The following is an 8,848-nucleotide window of genomic DNA, read 5'->3' on the forward strand; positions in this document are numbered from 1 at the left end:
TTCACACCATGATCTTTGTGTTTCTAAGTTTCAAAGTGTAGTATTGTAATACAGTGTCCTTGGGTCTTCATTGTGTATCATGGGGACGGCTATGTCTCTGTCAGCTATGAGGTCCAAAGCATAGGACAATATTACACCTACGTTCAATAGTCAGCAATAGCTTCCTGCTCAGTCTTGAGTGCAATTTGAAGTATTGACTTTAATCTTTAAAGCCTCTTATTGTTTGGAAGTTAGTTATTCCAGATAGCATATTTCTTCCTATGCATCACCGTGGCAATTAAAATCAGCTGCAGTGCTTACAGCTCATAATCCCTCATGAGATATGGGGAGCCGGAGAGTCGATCACTTTCTAAAGAAAAATATCCCAAAGAAATCAATGTCAACCATAAAAGCAACACTTGGGGTTCACAGTTTAGCCTTACTGTCTTGTGTATCTATAAGTCTCTGAAGCAATAAAGTGATGTTGATTTAATTTTTATGTTATTTGTAGCAAGAGAATTTAAAATACCAAATTTATTCTTAATGGGTCAGAAAAGTGACAGTTGAAAATATTAAAAATAGAAAGAGCTAATATTCATCTGTTTCATATTTGTTAGTGTGGGATTGTTCACTCTAGTGTTCTCTCACTCAAGTTTTTCTTTAAATCTAATTTTAAATATCTTCAGTAAAAGGATTTGCCCTTAGTCCTTTGGGGACACTTTTAAAATCCATAACTTATGGAAAGTCATTTTTCTAAATTCTTAGCTACATATTTGATTTCTTAATGTTTTATCAGATGTCTGTTACTTATAAATTTTTGCTATGCTAAGTAATAGTTTTTGTTCTTCGTAAAGCTCAAAAGCTATGGTTAAGGTGAGCGAACTTCTATCTAACAAATTAAACTGGTTCATACTATGCTAAATCGTCTTCCTTCAGGAAGGAAAGATGATGTAGAGGCACTTAATGGCGCTAGATATGATGACTTAGACAAAGAGTGATGTCTGCTTCTTTTCTTTGCAACTTCTCTTCCTTCCTAGTTTGACCCTCAGCCTTCCTCAAAAATACAGGGCACCCATAGGAATGTTTCAAATGATTTCCAGAGAAATCTACCCTATGATTTGTAAATATCAAAAGTAACTGTTCATAGTTACCTGTTTCTGTCTTACCATATACACCAATCCATGTTTCCATGAATTAATTTTTATCTGCCTTCTAGTTTTTGGTAACATTCTAGTGTTGAAGAGAGCCCAGTAAAATGCTACCTGTAGGAGAGTCTCACTTACTGAAAAGGGATATTGTTTAGTGAGACCAAACTGCTTCATTTCCTCTTATATTTTAAGTTCATAGATCATTTTTCTACCCAATAACTTTTATATGTTCTTTCTTGGTTTTCATTTGCCTTCCAAATATAGTATTTTATAGCCTATTTATCTTCTTATAAGAAAGTTACATGATTAAATAAAATTATATTTCTCAAGACCTATTCTGCAGTGTTTTTTATCCTCATACAGAGAAGAAAAGCCAGTTTGTTTTCTCTAACTTCTCCATGAAAGGTAACACGTGAAGTTCCTGATTCTGTGTATTATCATATCTATTTCTGGTCATAAATTTGTTGAAATGCTGATAATAGTAAAGACCTCCTTTAATAGTGCATTCAACTCAAACAGTACAGTAGTTCAGGAAATCTCTAAATTAAATTTGGGAATTTAATTTGGCTTACATTGGACCTTTTAAATGAAATAAAGTTTTTTATGCAATAAAAAATAAATAAAATTGTACTTCATGGTTCATTGGTGTTGTCATTTGCAGAGATGGGAATACCAAAAGATTCTGGAGGTGAGTGGGGGAGGAAATGATGGCTTTTGTTTTAGCCATGGGCATTTGTGTGCCTCTGAAACATCCAGCCATGTCAAGTAGGCATTTGGACGGGTGGGCCTGGTGCTCAGAGTGGGATAGATGCCACTGAATCATCTGCGAATGCCTTCTGTGGTGAATGAAGTTGACTATGGGTGAGATCACCCACAGACCACCTCCAAGCAGGGGAGAAGCCCCTGGGGCTGAGCATTGAGACCGTGGCAGTGAGGAAGAAGATGGTCCTGTGAGTGGGTATGTGACCCAAGAGACTGTATCACTGAAGCTGAAGGACATGATAAGGGCTGCGGTAAGAGACGGAGTGGCCCGGAGTCCTGAATGTTGCTGAGATGTAGAACTGAAAAGAAGTGTTTTGGGGATTTAGGAAAGAGGAGGTCACTAGTAGTTGCAGTGTTTGGATGCAGTTCCTATATAGGTAATTTTTCTTATTGTTCTTGGGTCAAACTAACCTTTAAGAGTAGATTTTTTAAAATTACAGCATAATTATTTGGTATACAAGTAATTATTTGAAAAATTTATATCTTCCACTATTTTATGGCATATGTTTTACTTTTAAAGTCTTTTGCTCTTATTCTAGATATCAATGAGCATTGGCTCCTTTGAGAAGTGTAAAGAAATATTCAATACTGCTGCCTTTTAAGATGTTTAAGGGGGGTTTCATTGAAACCTAAATATTATTCCTAGTATGCAAATATTAGGAAGGAAACGATTGAAATCTACTTAATGTTTTGTGGACATAAGTATAAAAATGGAGGTGCGACTATGCAATACTAAGGAGAAGGGCTTTGGCCCCCTTCTGAATATGCATTCTCAGAAACCTTCCTACAAGTTCCTACCTTTTGACAATAAGTGAATACAAGGAAAGAATATGAAGGAAAAGAAAATATTTAGACCTAGACATTAGGAAGCAAAGAAAGCTTATAAGAAAAGGCTCATTAAAAAATCAAATAATTACAGCCAGTGCACAAGTCAATCAATAGAACAAATATAGGTCACTGTTTCAGAAGGTGGTGGTACCAGCTGCTTTCTGTGACTCTGATTCTGAATGAATCCATTAGGGGCTTCTACCATTTCTATTATGTGAGCCAACTCTATCTGAATTTGCCCACCCAAATGACAGCATCCTTGACTCTTGTTTTTCAGTTCTCCACTATATTAAGTATAGCAAAATAATTCTTTGTCTTTTATGCATCAATTGTGCTTTTCTTTTCCTTTTGTTTGCAGCAGCACCTCCCTTATGTACCTGTCCCCTGCCCTGGCTACAAAAGTTAAGCATTTTTGTTCACAATCAATCTCCACTATTTGTCAATCATCTGCATTTTAAAACTTTTATGATCATTTTTGCATAATGGTAGGCAGTTCACCTGAGCCAGTGTCTTAATCCTTTAGAGTGTGGCCTTTTCCCCTACTACACTTTTGGGTAATAATCATTGCCAATTTATCCCACTAAGTAAATTCCTCATTTTATTGCAATTGTGTTTTTAAAGTTTAAATTACTCACATTTTTACCCATAATCTCTTCTTCTTCCTCTTTACTCTGGCAGAAATTTGAGCCCCAATTAGGTTATATGTTATACTAGTGTGCAAAATTCCTCCTAGTATTAGCTGTTTAACTCATAGTCACTGTGTCCTGAACACAGCAGGGGCTTATTAAGAACCAAGGAATCAAACCATCCAGTTGAGAAACACTTTCAGAGATCATCTTGTGCTAAGGAGACAGCATACTTTCCACCATATTTCAACTTCCCATTCCACCCCTTGTTGTGATAATTTGAGCAAACTCATTAATCCCTCTTTGTTTCAATTTCTTTATGAAATAGGACATAATTATGTTGAATTATAGGGTGGTTGTGAAGATTAAAGTAGGTAAAGCTATTTGGAACTTTTCCTGGAATATACTAGGCCCTTGCTAAATGTAAGCTAGTGCTTTAACAACCAACTTTACTTTATAATAGCTTTAGATTTACAGAAAGTTGCAAAGATAATTAGCATGCTATTATTAATGCAGTGTTTCTGTCTAATTTTTTTTTGTTGTTGTTGTTCCGGGACACCAACCAGACTACAGATTGTATTTAGATGTCTCTTTAGATTTCTCTAGATTGAGAGTTTCTCAGACTTTCCTTGCTTTTGATGATTTAGGCAATTTTGAGATGACAAGATATTTTGTCCCTTAATATTGGTTTCCTTAATTTTTTCTAATGGTTAAACTGTGGCTAGGAGATTGGAGAGAATGACTGAGGATGAGAAGTGGATTTTTCCACACCATGTCAAGGATACATGTTATCAACAAGGCTTGTCACTGATGATGTTCAACTTTGATTGCCTGGCCAGAGCACTGATTAACGAGTTTTCTTCTACAAAGGCTAAGCCCCCCTCAACTACTCATAAACTTCTGCTTTTTCAGAATGAGGGAAGTATGTTCAGCCAACAATCACTGTATGAGAAGTTATGCTGTAACATCATTTAAGGTAGAAGTAGCTGCATAAGTAATTTAGCATTCTTTGTTATGGGAAATTTTTTGTTTTCTATTTATTAATCTGTTATTTATATCAGTAAGGACTCATGAATACTTACTTTATCCTTTTGGTTATACCCCAAACGTAATGCAATATTTATTTATTGTTGCTTAGTTTATTTATTTTTACTCTGCTTGCAAAGTTTATTTATACACTAATTGCTACTAGTAGTTTTTAGTGAATTCCTTGTATTTACATTTTATATACACATTTGTATTTGAAAGGCAAAGAAACTGAACAACAATAGAGATAAAAAATACAGTAAATACATAGAAGTAAGATTAAACTTAGGTAGGACATATAACCTCAATGAAATTACTGCCAGAGGTTACATTCATTCTATCAGGGACACCAATACCGAGGAAATTGTTATTAACTAGATTTAAAAGGTCATCATAAAACCTATTAAAACCTTGGACACTCCCTCAATATTTTATTACACTATCACTTTCCACTAAGCAAATCTGTATGACAGAAGTTCTGAGGATTCCACTAGTGGTTGGAATAAAAATATATGGGCAATCTCTGGTCCCAGACTCCTAAAGAGGCAGCCACTACACTAAACAGGATCTCAGGCTTATTAGTTTGTAGACTCTACTTACAGATATCACTAACAGAAAGAGTGTGCTTAATTGTTTCAAATCATATTACAACATAAAAGCTATAAATTTAATTATTAGCTTAATAGTGTGTTATACAGATACTACTTATAACACCTAAGTGATTTAATTTAGATTCAAAACTTAATACATTTAATGCCAATCTATCAATGATTAATAATGTATTTGCTATGCCATCCGAGTTAGACTCAGAAAAAAAGTTAATTTTACTCTTTTCTTTTACTCTTATTTCCACTGAGTAGAAAAATTATCCGTAGTGTTTCACAAGTCATGGACTTATCTAAGTATAAGATTTTAAATTTCAAACTGAAATTAACAAATTTTGTTCCTATAGACAGTGAAGGAATTTTAACTAAAATTTTATTCTTTTCAAGTTGTATGCCATTTAAGAACTCCAAGAATTGGTTAGTTTTTATTCTTACCAGTGAAAAACTTGATTTAGATCTTTAGATTTACTCCCAAAGTCGTTTTCAGTCCAATAAAAAGCAAAGAAATTTTATTCTATTAATTAGTTTTCTTAACGTTAAATTACTAGGTGAAAAATTTGCTAGATTAGAAACTGAATGGCTAAGATTCTTTCAGTGACAAGAATTTCTTAAGGAAGATGATTTTCCTTTAAGAACAAGTGGACACAACTGCGGTATAAAACCCAGATAAACAAGTAACAAAATTCCACCAGCATTTCTAGTTCCCAGATAATTTACATTTTCTCCAACCTGCAAATGAAGATAACAACTGCAGTGACTTGGTGCACATACAAAGTTGCTTATTCTTGGGCTATAATACAATCTTCAAATGTTTGGAACTAGAGGTAACATACCTATTATACCATTTTGGAGGTTAAAGTAAAATTTAACAATTCTACTCTGACTTTCAAAGTGCCTTTGTGGTAATTATTTAAAGAAAGAAAAGATATAAAATTGTTAAGTATCTCTGAAATTATTTTAAAAATTATTACATTGAATTGTGCATTCCAAATTATGGAGTCTGAAATAGCCACTTGAACTTTTCCATCTGAAAAAACGGCTATCCCTGCAAAAAATTTTTGCATTAATCCTGTCAATACATTACTTCCTTCATTACTTTGGCATGGAATTTAAAACCAGCAGCTTTCCCCTTCGTGATTATTTTCTATCTCTTTAACATTTTCTTCCATGCATTTTACAATTAGTAATATCCTTCATTACAGATGCAAGGACCTGAGCTATGTTTGGTGTTATTTTGCATCTGAATCACTGCAATGCGGCTGAAATACAGCCTTTCTGATATGACGTCTTCTGGCAATTTAGTTAGAAGCTGTGCTGTGTGAATAAAGTCCATCTGTAGAAGAATATCTTCATATAATTGGAGGATTTATAATCCTGTCTTAAATAAAACTTGTTCCCCATCTCTGCAAAGTACACCCCAGGCTCCAAAGGCCAGATCCAGTTGTAGCGATTTGCTACACACTGTGGAGATCCAGACTGTCTAGTATACATCTGGTGTAAGACTGTAAAGCTTGAAATGAAGAAATAGTTTGGGGAGATTTCCTTCAAATAATGCTTCAAATGTTGCAAAATATTTCAACATTATGCTGTGACCTACATGAGAAAAGGCCAATTGGCATGTTTTATTCAAGAGATTTGCACATGCAATGAAGGCATCTGCTTTCTCCAAATTGAGGATGAGAACAGCTGCAATGAAGGACATCACCTTGAACATCACCAACATCAGGTCTGTATCATGCAGATGGCCGTAAGATACTACGAAAAACATTGTGATATAGGCCACCCTTCTGAAAGATGTAGAGAAATGGAAATGTACAGAATATGTCCAATTTAATTAATTCCAGACTGGCCTCTTGATTAGCAATAGATATACCTTGTGTATCATTCTCTGAACGTGTTTCACTGAAGCTTTTTGAACTGTTCTTTTGCTCTTGAAAGGAAGATCTCATAAAATTCAGAAGTGATATTTAGTTAATTTTCTAAAGCTAGACTCCAGACTTTCCCGTGAATATGAGGAGGGCAATCCCTGTCACTACAGTTCTTGAACTTTTCTTGCACTATGCATTTCTTCCCAGTTGCACAATATTTCTTTGATACAAATTACCACTACACTGGGAATATTTTCCTCCTGTTTAAATTGTTCTTTCATTATTCTTTTGCTTTTTTTGCTTTTTAAATTTCTCATTTTTTAGCCTTACCCTCTCATCATATTCTTGCTGGTGGTGCAGTTTCTTCCACAGATTTAGCAGGAAAATTTGGTGGTTGTTCCTTATGAACCAGGGCAGTGGTAGGAAGTGCCTCAAATTCAAAAGTTTTACATCTTGAAGACTGAGTTCATGCTTCATATTTTTGCTGAATGATTTTGGAAGTTTTCTGAAGACTTTTTCTGGCATGGACTTTACCAAATTATTTCCAACCAAGAGCACTATGAACAACTGATTCAAGTTCCTCTATCCTTCTTGGAAAAAAAGGTTTTAAAAAACTATAGTAAATATCACTCTTGATAAAATGCCAAAAACACATTCCTTTGAAATTGGGAACAAGACAAGTATGCCACTGTCCCCATTTCTTTTCAACATTCTCTTGAAGATTTTACCTTCTTGCAATTATCACAGTGGGACCTTCAGAATAATATAGAGGAAAACATACATGTAATTCCCAACCTGCAAGATGTCAGATGCACCAAGTTCTTGTCCCCCAAAGTTGAAGAATGAATTCTAAAGAACAAAGGAGGTTAAAAGTAGGAAAATTTATTGGGGAATAGGAATGGGAAATAGGAGAGAGAGGAGGGGTCTGGAATGGGTTTCCCAGTTTACCTGTTTTAGCATCGAGCACTGGGAGCTCATCAGTAGGCTCTTGTGTCCCCTTGCTGTTTTTTTTGTTTCTTTATTGTGTGTGTGTGTGTGTGTGTGTGTGTGTGTGTGTGTGTGTGTCTTTACTTTCTGGGCCTACGGGGTGCTCCAGGCTCGTTGTGTATATTCCCTGCCCTAGCCCTAGAAGCAGCCATTTTCCCGTGGTGACTTGGTTTCTTTGGTAAAGGAATGATTTTAGAAACTCAGGCCTGGACACTAAGCATGCACATGGACACTGAGTGTCTTTTGTTTGCAGGCCCTCTCACTGGATTGATTTCAGAAATAAGCCACGTGTATACCTGGAGCTTAGAATTCGCTTTTAAGCCTACATATTTACTTTAATTCCTTGGTACTGCAGAGGAATGCACCACTCACAATTGCCTATTTTTACGCATTTCTGTTTTTATTCTTACCACATTTGATTCCTTCACTTCCAAGACTGCACTGTCTACTACTGACCATCCATTTCCCTCACTACTCTCATTTCTCTTTTCTTGGCATTTTATTCTCTTGCTGTTTCACCTTTCATTAAAACACTCCAGCAGAAAAGTGGCCAGGATACTCGGTAAGCATCTTGCTACTCCTAGTGTATGTCACATTTGAATCAATTTCTCATGTTGGTTTTGACTACAGAATTCCTTTAAGAATTGTAGAGTATGTCCATGGTGATTTACCAACAGTGGCGTATTATGGTTGCTGCTGCCATATATGAATCTTTATGGGCTTTGCCATAGAAGACCCACGTGTCTACTAACTTCCTGTCTTCTAGAATTGAGGCCATGAGCTATTCTTTCGTACAAATATACAACCTCTATTGATATAAAACATTACAGGGTCTCTGACTGCTTTTCTTTGTTGCATACTGAAAAGACAGTTCCTTGGATTTCTATGTACCATGTTTTGTAAATACTTTAGTTCTTTTAAATTAAATTTAATCTAATACTTTTCACCCTTTGAGGGAAATTAATACACCTGTCTGTGAAAGACATTTTCATGTAATTTTATTTTTTATTATGTTGTAG

General features: G+C 35.2%; 1 pseudogene; it reads right to left on the reverse strand.

Annotated features, from left to right (window-relative positions):
* Window positions 1–6,154: 6,154 nt before the first annotated feature.
* Window positions 6,155–8,848, reverse strand: part of LOC102004637 — an 11,799-nt pseudogene continuing 9,105 nt past the window's right edge.

This window comes from Chinchilla lanigera, unplaced genomic scaffold, assembly GCF_000276665.1.
Source record: "Chinchilla lanigera isolate Chin_1 unplaced genomic scaffold, ChiLan1.0 scaffold00034, whole genome shotgun sequence".
NCBI classification, from domain to species: domain Eukaryota; kingdom Metazoa; phylum Chordata; class Mammalia; order Rodentia; family Chinchillidae; genus Chinchilla; species Chinchilla lanigera.